This window comes from Somniosus microcephalus, chromosome 7, assembly GCF_052327205.1.
Source record: "Somniosus microcephalus isolate GS21.2 chromosome 7, FLI_Smic_1.0, whole genome shotgun sequence".
NCBI classification, from domain to species: Eukaryota; Metazoa; Chordata; class Chondrichthyes; order Squaliformes; family Somniosidae; genus Somniosus; species Somniosus microcephalus.
This window is the reverse complement of record NC_140993.1, coordinates 133,059,268-133,075,506: the sequence shown is the minus strand read 5'-3', so window position 1 is coordinate 133,075,506 and position 16,239 is coordinate 133,059,268. Positions and strand designations below refer to the sequence as shown.

The following is a 16,239-nucleotide window of genomic DNA, read 5'->3' as shown; positions in this document are numbered from 1 at the left end:
ATATGGTGACTGATGTCAGCGGCCAGTGAAACGTAATCACGCGCATAATGGTAACGTTACCCATTCTTATAACACTTCTAATTCATCTCTTTATTCCCCCCTAGGTTCATCAAGTGCCTCCCCATCCACCCACTGCCCAGCCAGAGGAGGAAGATGCCTCCTCAGAGGAAGTTCCATTCTCTGAGGGTGCACCATTAGCAGACCCATGCACACCCAGCACCAGCGCAGATACGCACACCTCAATGGGTCCTTTATTATAGAGTAGTGTTGTCACCTGGTGTCGCTCATCACAAGTGAGCAAGAGCAGATGGTGTTGACAGGGACAGCAGTGGAGAGTCCTCGCAGGACACTCCAAGCTCTGTTGAGCTGCATGCAGATGCTGACCCTCGGGGGCCATCGAGAAAGAGGGTGATCTTGGAAGGGCAGCAACAATTACACGAGGCTCTGGCAGCTTTTGAAGCCATGATGTGTGAAAATGTGCAGAGAATGGAGGAGTCCATCTCCAACATGAGCACCACCATCTTGCAGGCGATGGCGACGATGTGCTGTTCCATGGAAAGGATGGCCAGCTGCATGAAGCAGCAAATGCGCCAGCCACAGGAGAACATGCTTGCTGTGGACAACAGATGGCAGATGCTCATTGGTCCAATTCTGAGATCCAAGGTAAGATAGCATAGTGGCACCCATGCTGATGTAATAGATGGCAGGTAAAGGGACGATCAGAGGCACAATCCTTCAATGTTCTGATTGTGACTAGCAATGTGGTGAGAGTGGCTTCTGAGGTTGTGGAAATCACCTGCAAACTCCTGACAGCTAAATCTCTGCACTAAATGGAGTCAGCAAGAGTCTTTCCATTAGGGAAGGAATCAGGTGTAATGTGGGAGTATGTGTGTTTTTCCCAGCTGTTACTTAATGGACTTGCACAATGGCCATTGAGCTTCCGCCTCCCCTTCACAGGCAAGGTTCCCGAGGTGCGTGAATCCCGGGCTCAAGAAGTTAAAGCCAAAACATGCTGTTAAAAAGCCTCTTAAGTGTCTCTCAAGAAGCAGTTAAGTACTTCAATGAGGTCGCCCACCTCTGCCTAGCGGGTCCGTGACATGCTGGGAAACATGCCCAAGTTAAATGCGGAAGTCAGCGGGTTCCCGACGCGCTGGCAATTTTGGCGACTTTTATTGCTGGCCTGCCCCCAAACCCGCCGCTTGGCACTGGGAAAATTCCGGCCATTGTAGCTAAATTTAATTTACACAGCTATTTAAAAATCAAGAAAACTGAAGTTCTAGACATATTATTGGAACAGAACTCCAGTGGTGCGAAGAAAGAAAATATAAGCTGGTAAGCCCCATTTCTTTCCTTCACATCAACCAGGAAATATTCAACATATCTGTTTCTGGAGGAAGGCTGTTAAACTCTAATCTCTAGTTCCCAATTGATATCCATGCTCCACTATTCAGCTTACATTTCAAACAAGCAAACGTTTAACTCTGGTCTTAAAGAAAGAATGAAAATGTAAAAAAATGTTTTCCTGAAACGGTGAATAATTTCTGATAAAGCCCTGTTTGATTTGTTAACTTTGCTGTATTTTGTGAATTGATAGCCCAAATTGCTGATAGTGTAGGAATGGCTAGATTCCTAACTAAAGGACTGAGGTCGAGTCAGTCTATCAAACAAACGATGTTTAATACTAATCAACAGATTTGAAAATGAAAACACAGGAGAACTACATTACAGGTCTGTACTCTTTGCTGGCTCCACAAGGACTGGCTAGGGCGGCTCCCCAGCCTGACGCCATGACGTCATCACGTTTTCCTGCCGCTGGAGGATCTCTTAAAGGGACCGCGCTATGTACATGCAATGAATGCACAAAGATACAGATTCATTCTGTAGCTAATAATGTTAAAGATAATTATGTACATTAGATCAGAGTCCCCCTGGTGGCTCTGCCACATGCGCCCCCCCAGAATTGTCTTGAACAGTAAAAGTCAATCGACTAGGAGGTCTGACAAGCCTGTCAGAGCGACTCCTGTATTCTTGGAGTGGACGTTGTTGAACAGCGGGCGGACTGGCAGACGGAAGCCTTCAGTCTGGCGTGGATGCAGCGGGAGGTCGACCACGTCGTGGTGGCTGTGCAGTCTCTACTGGCCGGTCGATGTCCAGGTGTGCCGGTTTGAGACGGTCAATAGATATGTGGTCGGGTTTACCACCGATGTCTACAGAGAAACTCTTGTCGCCTGTCTCCAGTACGCGAAAAGGGCCTGTGTAAGGGGCCTTGAGCGGATCCCTATGGGCATCATGACGAATGAATACAAATTCAGCATTCTTCAGCGCCGCTGGTACGTGTGAAGATGAAAGACCGTGATGCGAAGTTGGGATAGGCGCAAAAGCCCTGGCTGTTTCCCGGTGGCTGCCGAGTTGTTCGGCTGCGGACCACGGCTCAGTTGGAAGCAGCAGGAAATCTCCCGGTACGCGGAGTGGCTGGCTGTACACGAGCTCCGCGGCGGACGATTGCAGGTCCTCTTTGGGTGCTGTGCGGAGACCCAACATGACCCACGGAAGCTTATCCACCCATCCGGCGCCTTGGAGGCTGGCCCTCAGCGATGCCTTCAACGATCTGTGGAAACGTTCGCACAAATCGTTTGCTTGCGGGCGATAGGCCGTGGTGTGGTGAAGCTTGGTGCTGAGACCCTGGGCCACAGCGTTCCAGAGCTCAGAAGAGAACTGTGGACCGCGGTCTGAAGAAATGTCCGCTGGAACGCCGAAACATGCAACCCACGAGGAGAGGAATGCTCTGGCGACATCAGCGGACGTAGTAGACGCCAGAGGAACTGCCTCTGGCCATCTAGTAGTACGATCGACCATGGTGAGGATGTGTGTGAACCCCTGCGACGGTGGAAGTGGCCCGACGAAGTCCACATTGACATGGTCGAATCGACGTTCTGGTACTGCGAACGTGGCCAATGGGGCCTTAACGTGACGTTGCACCTTAGACGTTTGACAGACGACGCAGGTGTTAGCCCAGTCATGGATATCCTTATGCATTCCTCTCCAGACAAACTTAGCCGACATTAATTTTTGAGATGCCTTCACGCCAGGATGCGAAAGCCCATGTATGGCGTCGAAAAATTTGCGGCGCCAGGCGACTGGAACGATCGGGCGGGGATCTCCCATGGAGACATCGCAGGGTAACGAGGTGCCTGCAGCATGGAATTGCACATCGGTCGGTTGGAGGCTAGAGGTGTCGGTGCGATACGCCTGTGTTTCAGGGTCGGATGCCTGATCGGTAGCCATGAGGGCATAATCGATGCCCAGCTGGACCGCCCGTATGGTCGCGCGAGAAAGGCAATCAGCTACCAAGTTGTCCTTGCCAGCTACGTGTTGGACGTCTGTCGTGAATTCTGAAATGAAAGTTAGCTGTCGCTGCTGTCGAGTCGACCACGGTTCGGCGGTCTTGGCCGTGGCGAAGGTCAGTGGTTTGTGATCTACAAACGCAGTGAAGGGACGTCCTTCTAACAAAAAACGGAAATGGCGGATAGCCAGGAACAGCGCCAGCAACTCCCGGTCGAAAATGCTGTATTTGCGTTCGTTGCGCCGGAGTTGGCGGCTGAAAAATGCCAGTGGTTGCCACGTCCCATTGACCCACTGTTTCTGCACAGCGCCTATGGCATAGTCGGAAGCGTCAGTGGCAAGGGTGATGGTGGCACCTGGCAGAGGGTGTGCCAACATAGTTGCATTGGCTCGAGCGGTTTTTGTGTTGTCGAAAGCGTTGTCCATTTCGACCGTCCAGGCTATTGTATCCTTTAAGGCCTTGTCTTTGAGGGCCTCGTAGAGGGGCTGCATGAGTCGTGCTGCCTTGGGCACAAAGCGGTGGTAGAAATTCACCATGCCCAGGAATTCTTGAAGAGCCTTGGTGGACTGCGGCCTTGGGAATGCCGTAATTGCTTCGACCTTTGACTGCAGCGGAATTGCGCCCTCCGAAGTAATGCGGTGACCCAAGAAGTCAATCTGTTGTAGGCCGAACTGACACTTGGCCGGGTTGATTATGAGGCCATGTTGGCTGAGGCGCCGAAAGAGGGTGCGGAGGTGGCAGACGTGTTCCTCTTTGGTAGAGCTGGCTATCAGGATGTCGTCAAGGTAGACAATTAAAAATGGAAGATCCCGCAGGACCGAGTCCATTAGTCGTTGAAAAGCCTGTGCGGCGTTCTTGAGCCCAAATGGCATCCGTAGAAACTCGAACAGTCCAAAGGGAGTGATGACAGCCGTTTTCTGGACGTCCTGCGGGTGTACGGGAATTTGGTGGTAGACACAGATGAGGTCGACCTTGGAGAAGATTGAGTTTCCCGCCAAATGGGCGGAGAAATCCTGTATATGCGGGATCGGGTACCGATCGGGAGTAGTGGCGTCATTAAGGTGTCGGTAGTCCCCCCATGGCCGCCATCCACCGCCGGGCTTCGGGACGATGTGGAGAGGCGAGGACCAGGGACTCTTCGACCGGCGAATAATCCCCAGCCGTTCCATTGTGGCAAACTCTGCCTTCGCAGCCGTGAGCTTGCCGGGTTCCAGGCGCCGAGCTCATGTGTAAACTGGAGAGCCAGTCATAGTAATGTGGTGTTCGACACCATGCTTAGTGGCTGAGGAGGAGAAAGTGGGCTTGGTCAGCTCCGGGAATTCACCTAATAGGCGAGTGAACTCGTCCGGCGAGGGCAACATGCAGGAGACAGTGTGCGACGTTGCGGAACTGCGGAAGCAAGGGATGGAGTGGAAGGTGGCCGCGTTGACCAATCGACGATTTCTCATATCCACCAAGAAGCTATTGGCGCATAAGAAATCTGCGCCGAGGATGGCTTGCAAAACCTTGGCTGTAATAAATTCCCACTGAAACCATTGCCCGCCGAAGCACACCTGGACCCGCCGTTTGCCAAAGGAACGAATGGCCCCGCCATTAGCTGCCACGAGGGAGGGGCTGTACATCCCAAACTGAATATCGAGTGCTGAGGCAGGAAGGATGCTACACTGCGCCCCAGTGTCGCATAAAAAGCGCTGGCCTGAGAGGGAATCTGTAATGTAGAGGAGCATCCCAGAATTTCCAATCGCCATCGCGGCCGCGGAATGTCCCTCAGACTCAGTCCTCCTTTTCTGGAGTTGCTGCTGGTGTTGATGTCGGGTTTTTTTTAGGCGCGAAACTGCAGGGAGGGCGGCAGCCTCTGGCTTTCGCGCCGAAACGGGCGTGGTAAAAACACAAGCCGGGGGATGGAGGTGTCGGGGCGGTGTTCGCAGGGGAGGAGTGCCTTGTGGCGGCGCAGGATTGCTGCGTGACCGCATAAATCGTATCTGCTTCTGCAGCAAGTGCTGCGCAATCTGTGGCTTCCGATCTGGCGAGGGCAGCCTGAACCTGCTTGGGTAGTTGACTCAGGAATAACTCCCGAAAGAGGAAACATTGTGGTTCTGAGCCAAGGAGCGTGAGCATCTGGCTCATTAACTCAGATGGCTTGGAGTCGCCAAGCCTGGGCAAAGCGAGTAGCCGGCGGGCACGCTCCGCCTTCGTGAGCCCGAAGACCTGTATTAACTGCGCTTTGAGAGTATTATACTTGCAGTCAACCGGGGGGTTTTCGAGCAGGCTGATGATCCGTGAGGCCGTGGAGCTGTCGAGTGCGGAGACCACGTAAAGGTAACGGGTCTCATCCGCAACGATGTTTCAGAGATCGAATTGTGCTTCTGCTTGGACGAACCAGGAGGCCGCCTGTTGTTCCCAAAACTGTGGGAGCTTCAAAGCCACGGAGTTCGTATCCATGTTTCGTTGCGCTTCGCTTCTTCCGCAAAAATTGTTCACGAAAATTCGGGGTCACCACTGTAGGAATGGCAAGATTCCTAACTAAGGGATTGAGGTCGAGTCAGTCTATCAAACAAACGATGTTTAATACTAATCAACAGAGTTTAAAACGAAAAAACAGGAGAACTACATTACAGGTCTGTACTCTTTGCTGGCTCCACGAGGACTGGCTAGGGCGGCTCCCAGCCTGACGTCATGACGTCATCATGTTTTCCGCCGCTGGAGGATCACGTGATGACGTCATCGCGTTTGGTCTCCTTCTTAGAGGGACCGCGCTATGTACATGCAATGAATGCACAAAGATACAGATTCATTCTGTAGCTAATAATTTGTTAAAGATAATTATGTACATTAGATCAGAGTCCTCCTGGTGGCTCTGCCACAATAGAGATTTATAAAATGGAAACATTTAATTTTTATAATAACATCGGGGTAGGAGCAATATCTAACATTATTCCTTGTAATAGGAAGATGTCTAAACGGCCAAGAAAAGGGCATGATTCAGCACAGAATGCATATGGGCTAGCAGATCAAATCCTCATCACATACTGACTTCAGTCAAAGTCACCTGGTATCCGAAGGAACTACGTTGTTAGTCAGGAAATTTCTGACCTCTCAGGAAACAACAAGAATACGTGGGTATACACACTTCGACACTGGAATAAGTGAGGCAACTGAATGAACTGAGAACCACATTTGAAAAAGCTATACCAAAGCAGAAACCTACAAAGAGTTTTCATTTGTATAATACCTTTATCATAATAAAATGCCCAAAAGCACATCACATAGGAGAACATAGACCAATTACTGGCAGGAGAAGTGACAAAAGTGTGGTTGAAATTATAGGCTTTTGACAGGTAGGAAGGGAAGTAGCTAACCCAGTTTTAGTGACGCTCTCATTCTTAAAATAGTTGGGGTTGAATTTGTTCTCTTCCTCCTACCCAGCAATGCATACATGTTATGGCACCAAAAGACACTGGGTAGATTTTCCATGGTGTGGAGATGTGAAATCCTCTTCTGAAAATAGGACGAAGTATTGACAACAAGCCTGGGAGCTTAATGGGCCATATCTGCCAAGTTAGGGGGAATTTTAACCTAAAAAAATGGTGGGTTGGGGTCGTGCAGGAAGTCCGTGTTAAAAATCTGAATCCCGACCAGAACCCACCCACTTCCGGTTTTAACTGAAGCGGGACGGGGTAACAGGGGACGGGCAGCCAACCCCCTCCCAGTAGGCGGGTCTTCCATTTACATATTATAATGAGGCTGAAAGACTCAGATTTAACCTCCACTTTGAATTTAACTTTAGCTGGTCAGGTTTTGCAGGCCTCGTGAAACCAGTGAGCTAATGGAAGGCGAGGACTGCTGGGTCCAGGAGGATTAGTGCCTTTACACTAATCTCCTGGACCCAGTGTCCCGACCAAACCCAACCCCGCAATCCGAGAGCACCCCCACGAGGCCTCCCCATGCTCCTGCAGCCCCCTGATGTCATCTGCCTACCCCCACCCGCCATGTTCCTCCAGCTCCCGATGTGGGGCTCCAGCCAACGATCATTCTCGACCCCAAGTCCCACCCATGCTGCTCCTGGCCCCCGATCATTCCCGAGCACTAAACCCCCCCCCCCCCCCACCCAGTGCTGCTCCCGGCCCCCGATCATTCCCGAGCACTAACCACCCCCGCCCACCCCGTGCTCCTCCAGCCCCCGATCGTTCCCGAGCACTAACCTGCCCCCCCACGCTGCTCCCGGCCCCCAATCGTTCCCGAGCACTAAGCATAGAAACATAGAAGATAGGAGCAGGAGTAGGCCATTCGGCCCTTCGAGCCTGCTCCGCCATTCAATGAGATCATGGCTGATCATCCAAATTCAGTACCCTGTCCCTGCCTTCTCCCCATATCCCTTGATCCCTTTAGCCTTAAAAAATATATCTAACTCCTTCTTGAATATATTTAATGAACTGGCCTCCACCGCCCTCTGTGGCAGAGAATTCCACAGGTTCACCACTCTCTGGGTGAAGAAATTCCTCCTCATTTCAGTCCTAAATGGCTTACCCCTTAGCCTTAGACTATGACCCCTGGTTCTGGACTCCCCGGCCATCATAAACATCCTTCCTGCATCTAGTCTGTCCAGGCCTGACAGAATTTTATAGGTTTCGATGAGATCCCCTCTGAATCTTCTAAACTCCAGTGAGTATAAGCCCAATCGACACAATCTCTCCTCATACGTCATTCCTGCCATCCCAGGTATCAGCCTGGTGAATCTTCGCTGCACTCCTTCCATGGCAAGAACGTCCTTCCTCAGGTAAGGCGACCAAAACTGCACACAGTACTCAAGGTGCGGTCTCACCAAGGCCCTGTACAACTGTAGCAAGACATCCTTGTTCCTGTACTCGAACCCTCTTGCTACGAAGGCCAACATACCATTTGCCGCCTTAACCGCCTGCTGCACCTGCATGCTTACCTTCAGCGACTGCTGCACAAGAACACCCAAGTCTCTCTGCACTTCCCCTTCTCCCAATCTATTGCCATTCAAATAATAATCTGCCTTCCTGTTTTTGCCACCAAAGTAGATAACCTCACATTTATCCACATTATAGTGCATTTGCCATGTTTCTGCCCAATCACCCAACCTGTCCAAATCGTACTGGAGTTTCACGACATCCTCCTCACAGCTTACCCTCCCACCCAGCTTTGTGTCATCTGCAAATTTGGAGATATTACATCCAATTCCCTCGTCCAGATCATTAATATATATTGTGAACAGCTGGGGTCCTAGGACCGATCCTTGCGGTACCCCACTAGTCACTGCCTGCTACTCGGAAAATGACCCGTTTATTCCAACTCTTTGCTTTCTGTCCGCCAACCAGTTCTCTATCCAAGTCAATACCTTGCCCCCAATCCCATGTGCCTTAATTTTGCAGGCTAATCTCTTATGTGGGGCCTTATCGAAAGCCTTCTGAAAGTCCAAATACACCACATCCACTGGTTCTCCCTTATCTATTTTACCAGTTACATCCTCAAAAAATTCCAGTAGATTAGTCAAGCATGATTTACCTTTAGAAATCCATGTTGACTTTGTCCGATCCTGTCACTGCTTTCCAAGTGCTCTGCTATGACATCTTTTATAATAGACTCCAGCATTTTCCCCACGACCGATGTCAGGCTTACCGGTCTATAATTCCCTGCTTTTTCTCGACCACCTTTTTTGAATAGTGGGGTAACATTAGCTACCCTCCAATCCATGGGTACTGTTCCAGAGTCTATCGAGTTCTGGAAGATGACCAGCAATGCATCTACTATTTCTAGGGCCACTTCCTTAAGTACCCTGGGATGTAGATTATCAGGCCCTGGGGATTTATCGGCCTTCAGTCCCATCAATTTTCCTAACACCATTTCCCTACAAATACTGATTTCTTTCAGTTCCACCCTTTCATCCGACCCTATGTTCCCCGGCATCTCTGGGAGGTTATTTGTGTCCTCCTTTGTGAAGACAGAACCAAAGTATGAATTTCGTTGGTCTGCCATTTCTTTGTTTCCCATTATAAATTCCCCTGATTCTGACTGCAAGGGACCTACGCTTGACTTCACCAATCTTTTTCTCTTCACATATCTATAAAAGCTTTTACAGTCAGTTTTTATGTTCCCTGCAAGCTTACTCTCATATTCTATTTTCCCTTTCTTAATTAATCCCTTTGTCCTCCTTTGTTGAATCCTAAACTGCTCCCAATCCTCAGGATTATTGCTTTTCTGGCCAATTTATATGTCGTCTCCTTGGATCTTATGCTATCCCTAATTTCCCTTGTTAGCCACGGTTGCGTCACCTTTTTTGTTTTATTTTTATGCCAAACTGGGATGAACAAATTCTGTAGCTCATCCATTCGGTCTTTGAATGTTTGCCATTGCCTATCCACCGTCAACCCTTTGAGTGCCATTCCCCAATCAATCCCACCCAACTCGCTCCTCAGACCATCGTAGTTTCCTTTATTTAAATTGAGGACCCTAGTCTCTGAGTCAACTACTTCATTCTCCATCTTAATGAAGAATTCGATCATATTATGATCGCTCCGACCCAGGGGGCCTCGTACAACAAGATTGCTAATTAATCCTCTCATTACATAATACCCAGTCTAAGATGGCCTGATCTCTGGTTGGTTCCTCGACATGTTGGTCCAGGAAACCATCCCGTAAACACTCCAGGAATTCCTCCTCCACAGTATTGTTACTAATTTGGTTGGCCCAATCTATATGTAGATTAAAGTCACCCATGATGACTACTGTGCCCTTATTGCACGCTTCTTTAATTTCCCTTTTCAGGCCATCCCCAACCTCCGCCTTACTGTTGGGAGGTCTGTATACCACTCCCACTAATGTTTTTTTCCCCTTAGTATTTCTCAATTCTACCCATATAGATTCCACATCATCAGAGCTAATATCCTTCATTACAATTGTATTAATCCCTTCTTTAACCAGTAATGCTACCCCACCTCCCTTTCCTTTTTGCCTATCTTTCCTGAATATCGAATACCCCACCACCCATGCTGCTCCTGGCCCCCGATCATTCCCGATCACTAACCACCCCACCACCACCACCACCTCCCCCCGTGCTCCTCCAGCCCCCAATCATTCCCGAGCACTAACCACCCCACCCCCCCCCCCCCCGTGCTGCTCCCGGCCCCTGATCGTTCCCAAGCACTAACTCCCCCACCACCACACCCCAATGCTGCTCCGACCCCCGATCATTCCCGAGCACTAACCCCCCGTGCTGCTCCCGGCCCGATTGTTCCTGAACACTAACCGCCCCCCTGTGCTGCTCCAGCCCCCGATCATTCCAGAGCACTAACCCCCTGTGGTGATTATTCTTTATGTTTAGTAAGAAGTATTGTGATTGGTTGTTTGTTTCCTGCCTTGGGATATATGCTGTAATCTCATTGGTAGTTGATGTCATGTGATTTGTGGTGGCCATCTTAAAATTCAGTTCTTTCCAGCCTTTAGTTGGGACTGGGTGTTGAAGATGTGCTACCGGATTTTTAAGTTAATAAAGCCTAGATTAGAAAGGCAAATCTATTCTTTATCTCAATTTATTAACTTTATGTCAGAATGGAGCGATCTCTTCAACCAGAACGATTCAATGCTGACCCTAATTCTGCAGGAGTGGATGATAAATGGAAACATTGATATTGTACATTTAAAAACTTTTTGGGCGCGTTGGATCACGAGTCTCTAAATAAGCTGAATATGCTGATCAACTACATTGCTCCGGATGTGTATAAGTATATTTTGGACTGTAAAACTTACGAAGTGGCTATTTCTACATTGGAAAAGATTTTTGTTAAACCAAAGAATGAGGTATTTGCACGTCACCTTCTATCTGCCCGTAGGCAGCAGGTGGGAGAATCTTTGGATACTTATTTACAAGCACTTCGGTGCCTTAGTGTTAACTGTAATTATAAGGCCGTGACGGCTGAAGAATAAGGAAGAATCGGTACGGGATGCTTTTATTGATGGATTACTGTCTAGATCAATTCGTCAGCGGTTGTTAGAAAATAAGACTTTGGATCTTAAGAGTGCTTTTGAGCAAGCTTCTACATTGGATGTGGCTCAGAGAAGTTCGGATTCTTATGCTCTTTTTAATCAGCCTGTGACTGTGGTTTTGGCAGTTCCGGATGAAAAGGAATTATGTGGACTTAATAGGAGTGGTTTACTAGATTCTGAAACAGTTTCTACTTCAGTGGCTGTTGCCTCTAGGATTCAGAAGTGTTATTTTTGTGGGAACGTCCGGCACCCTCGTCTGAAGTGTCCTGCTCGGGAGGCTGTGTGTAATAAATGCGGCAAGAGAGGTCATTACGCACATGTGTGTAAATCATCAGGTTCAATTACCTCCTCTGTGACTATTCAGCCTTTAGATAGGGTGTTTATTGCATCAATTTCTGCTGCATTTGCTCATGGCCTAAACAAAGCTATAGTTACGGCCCAAGTTAATGGGTTGGAAGTGAAGGCCCTTATAGATACGGGCAGTACCAAGAGTTTTATAAGTCTTCAGTTTGCAAAGGAGAAGCATTTGAAAATTTCGCCTGTTTCCTATCAGGTGTGTATGGCTCAGATGACTCTCACTTCACAAGTAGCTGGTTGTTGCCTTGTGAAATTGATTCTTCTAGGTAATACGTATACTGATATACGCCTATCTGTTTTGCCTAATCTCTGTGCGGATATTTTGATTGGTCATGATGTGCTTCAGTTACACGAGTCTCTCAGTCTTTCATTTGGAGGGACTAAGCCACCTTTATCTATTTGTGGATTAACCTCTTTATCCATTTCTCCATTATCACTTTTTTTCAATTTGATGCCGGATTGTAAGCCAATTGCTACCAAGTCAAGAAGGTATAGCAGTCAGGATAGAGAATTTATTAATTCTGAAGTTCAACGTCTCTTATTGGAAGGAATCATTGAACCTAGTTGTTCGCCTTGGCGGGCACAGGTAGTTGTCACGACTAACGAGAGACATAAGAAATGAATGGTGATAGACTATTCCCAAACTATTAATAGGTATACTCAATTAGATGCGTACCCTTTGCCTAAGATTGATGAGCTTATCAATAAAGTATCTCAGTATAAGGTTTTTAGCACTATTGACCTAAAGAGTGCTTATCATCAGATTCCTATTGTTAAGAAGGATCAACCATATACGGCCTTTGAGGCTGGTGGAAAGCTATCAGTTTTGCCGAATACCATTTGGTGTTACTAATGGTGTTGCTTGTTTTCAACGGGCAATGGATGCTTTTATAAGTGATAACTCTCTCTCTGACACCTTTTCATATTTAGATGACATCACGGTGTGTGGCAAATCAAGGGTGGAGCATGATTCTAATTTAGAAAGATTCCTTCAAGCTGCGGAAAAAGTTGGTTTAACTTTCAATAAAGAGAAGTGTACCTTTTCGACCACTGAGGTAAATCTACTGGGGTACATTATCTCGGGAAACAAGATTAAACCAGACCCAGAACGTCTGCGACCATTGATTGATTTACCTTGTTCTACTAATTCTAAGGCTTTGCAACGAGTTGTTGGACTGTTTTCTTACTATTCTAATTGGATTGCAAATTTTTCACAGAAGATCCGGCCTCTTATTCGGGTTACGACATATCCTCTATCATGGGAGGCCAGGACGTGTTTTGATAATTTTAAAAAGGATATCCTTGGAGCAGTTGTGCATTCTATTGATGAGCAGGTTCCTTTTGTGATTGAGACGGACGCTTCTGATTTTGCAATTGGGGCTACTCTGAACCAAAATGGAAGACCTGTGGCCTTTTTCTCACGTACCTTGAACAATAGTGAAAAAAGGCATTCTTCAATAGAGAAAGAGGCGTATGCAATAGTTGAAGCACTGCGTAAATGGAGACATTATTTATCGGGGCGACATTTTACGTTGGTAACTGATCAAAAGTCTGTGTCCTTTATGTTTGATGTCAAACATTTTGGAAAGATTAAGAATGATAAAATAATGAGGTGGAGGATTGAGTTGGCATGTTACCATTTTGATATAGTTTATTGTCCGGGAAAGGATAATGTTGCTGCTGATGCGCTGTCGAGGGCTTATTGTTCTGTGATTCACGGAGATACGCTTATTAATCTTCACAATGCCTTATGCCATCCTGGGGTTACAAGGATGATACACTTCGTACGCAGTAAGAATTTGCCCTTTTCAGTTGAAGACGTCAAGCGGATGACTTCATCATGTTCTATCTGTGCTCGGTGTAAACCGAATTTCTTTAAGCCTCAACGAGCTCATCTTATAAAGGCTACTTCTCCTTTTGAACATTTGAGCGTCGATTTCAAGGGGCCTCTTCCTTCAACTACTCAAAACCGATATATATTTACTGTTGTGGATGAGTTTTCAAGGTTCCCTTTTGCTTTTCCTTGCGCAGATGTATCAGCTGCTACAGTTATCAAATGTCTGACTCAACTTTTTGTCATCTTTGGGATGCCTGCGTATATCCATTCGGATCAGGGAAGTTCTTTTATGTCTTCCCAGTTGAAGGAATACCTTCAGAGTCGGGGAATTTCTACTAGCAGAACTACCCCGTATAATCCCCAGGGTAATGGACAGTGCGAACGATACAATGGGGTGATCTGGAAGGCAGTTATGTTGGCTTTGACAGCCCAGAACCTTAAGAATACACAGTGGGAAATGGTACTGCCTGATGCCCTGCATTCCATTAGATCATTGCTTTCAACGGCTACTAATGTGACCCCCCATGAAAGGCTCTTTAACTATCCGTGGAGATCTACTACGGGATATTCGGTACCTTCATGGCTTACTATGCAGGGACCTGTGCTGCTTCGACGTCATGTTAGATTGTCAAAATATGATCCTTTAGTGGAGGAGGTGGAGCTGTTGGAGGCAAATTCCCAATATGCTCATATTCGATTCCAAGATGGGAAAGAAAGTACCGTTTCAATTAAAGACTTGGCTCCTTGTGGTGGCCAGCCCTCTTCTGAGGATATTAACAATAGTCATGATTTAGATAATGTGGATGCTGTTACAGATACTACGAATATTTCCAATCCGACTGCAGATAATTATACTTCTATTAGTCAACCCTCGACGGATGTTCATGACCGTCCCAGTTTACCTCCTGATGGGATTTCTAATCTGGAAACCGTTGAAAATCAGGATATGGATAGCCTTCCTGCAGAAGATACTTCTGTGTCTCCTGGTGGGGGAGGGCAAGGAATTTCACCAAGGTTAAGAAGGTCGACACGAACAAGATATCCGGTTGACAGATTGAAAATGGACTTTTAAATTGATAATGTTTTAAAATTGTTGAAATATTATATTATATTGTTTTAGTTGAGAGATACTTAATACTTATGTGCAATGTTACTATTTGTTGTTGCTCACTTAGTATTGTGTCATGTTGAATAGTTTTATTTTGTCTGTGCATAGTTTTAGTTGTAAATAATTAATTATAAATTGTAAAGGTTATTTAGGTTGGAGTATATTTTAAAAGGAGGGGTGAATGTGGTGATTATTCTTTATGTTTAGTAAGAAGTATTGTGATTGGTTGTTTGTTTCCTGCCTTGGGATATATGCTGTAATCTCATTGGTAGTTGATGTCATGTGATTTGTGGTGGCCATCTTAAATTCAGTTCTTTCCAGCCTTTAGTTGGGACTGGGTGTTGAAGATGTGCTACCGGATTTTTAAGTTAATAAAGCTTAGATTAGAAAGGCAAATCTATTCTTTATCTCACCCCCCCACCACCAACCCCCCGTGCTGCTCCCGCCCGCCCCCAGGGCTGCTTCTGACCCCCGATAGTTCCCAACCCACGCCTCCCCCCCACCCCATGCTCCTCAGGCTGCCCCCTGGCCCCCATGCGATCCCTCCCTCCCTTCCTTCTCTGTGCAGCCCAGAGCCACAGGCCTACCCACTCGCAGCCAGCCAGCCTCTCAATGTGGTTGGCTGCAGCTGGGAAATGTAAATCAATCAGGTGGCCTGTGGGAAACCCTGTACTCAATTTGTTTCCCTTCCCCAATACCTGAGCTTGAGGACAGTAACCTCACCCACACATGGTATCTATTTGACAATGAAAATAAAATGGCCTCCCGAGCCTTCTGCAAAAACTTCAAATCAGGTAGTATTTCTCCATTTACACAGCCAACAGTGTTAGTGAGATTAGGCTAAATGAAAAGTACACAGAATAAAATTGAGTGGTATCAAATTGAAAAATACAATTATTCAACCCTTTTGTGATATCACATACAAAAGCTGCACACCTTTCCTGATTAAACACAGCACTCACAAATTGTATGGCAGTTTGTTCAGGCTATTGTGATATTATAGGTGGTATGAAGGACACACAACAGGATTGTGGTTTATTGAAAAGTAAAAGCACTAAAGTGGGCTACATAACTCGCAGATCCGAATCCAGGTCGTGGTAAGGGTAATACAGAGTTGATTACATCTGCATCAGTGACAATGCATTGTCAATCTGTGAAAGGTCAAGTCAAATCTGAAAGGAATTACTAAGTTTGACTCATTATTATTTATTTTGAAAGCATTTACCTTGGAAGTATAGGTACCAGGTATATTTAAATGAAACATAGGATTACATAGGATATACGGCACAGAAACAGGCCATTCGGCCCAACTAGTCCATGCCGGCGTTTGTGCTCCACTCGAGCCTCCTCCCATCTTTCCTCATCTAACTCTATCAGCATAACCCTCTATTCCCATCTGGCTCATATCCTTATCTAACTGCCCCTTAAATGCATCTATACTATTCGCTTCAACCACTCCCTGTGGTAGTGACTTTCACATTCTCGCCACTCTGGATAAAGAAGTTTCTTCTGAATTCCCTATTTGATTTCTTGGTGACCACCTTATATTGATGGCCTCTAGTTTTGCTCTTCCCCACAAGTGGAAAC

At 46.9% G+C, this 16,239-nt stretch overlaps 1 protein-coding gene across 2 annotated transcripts in view; it reads right to left on the bottom strand.

The window, feature by feature from the left end:
• lyn (LYN proto-oncogene, Src family tyrosine kinase) overlaps window positions 1–16,239 on the bottom strand; it is a 156,533-nt gene that overhangs the window by 116,123 nt on the left and 24,171 nt on the right. The window lies entirely within an intron of this gene.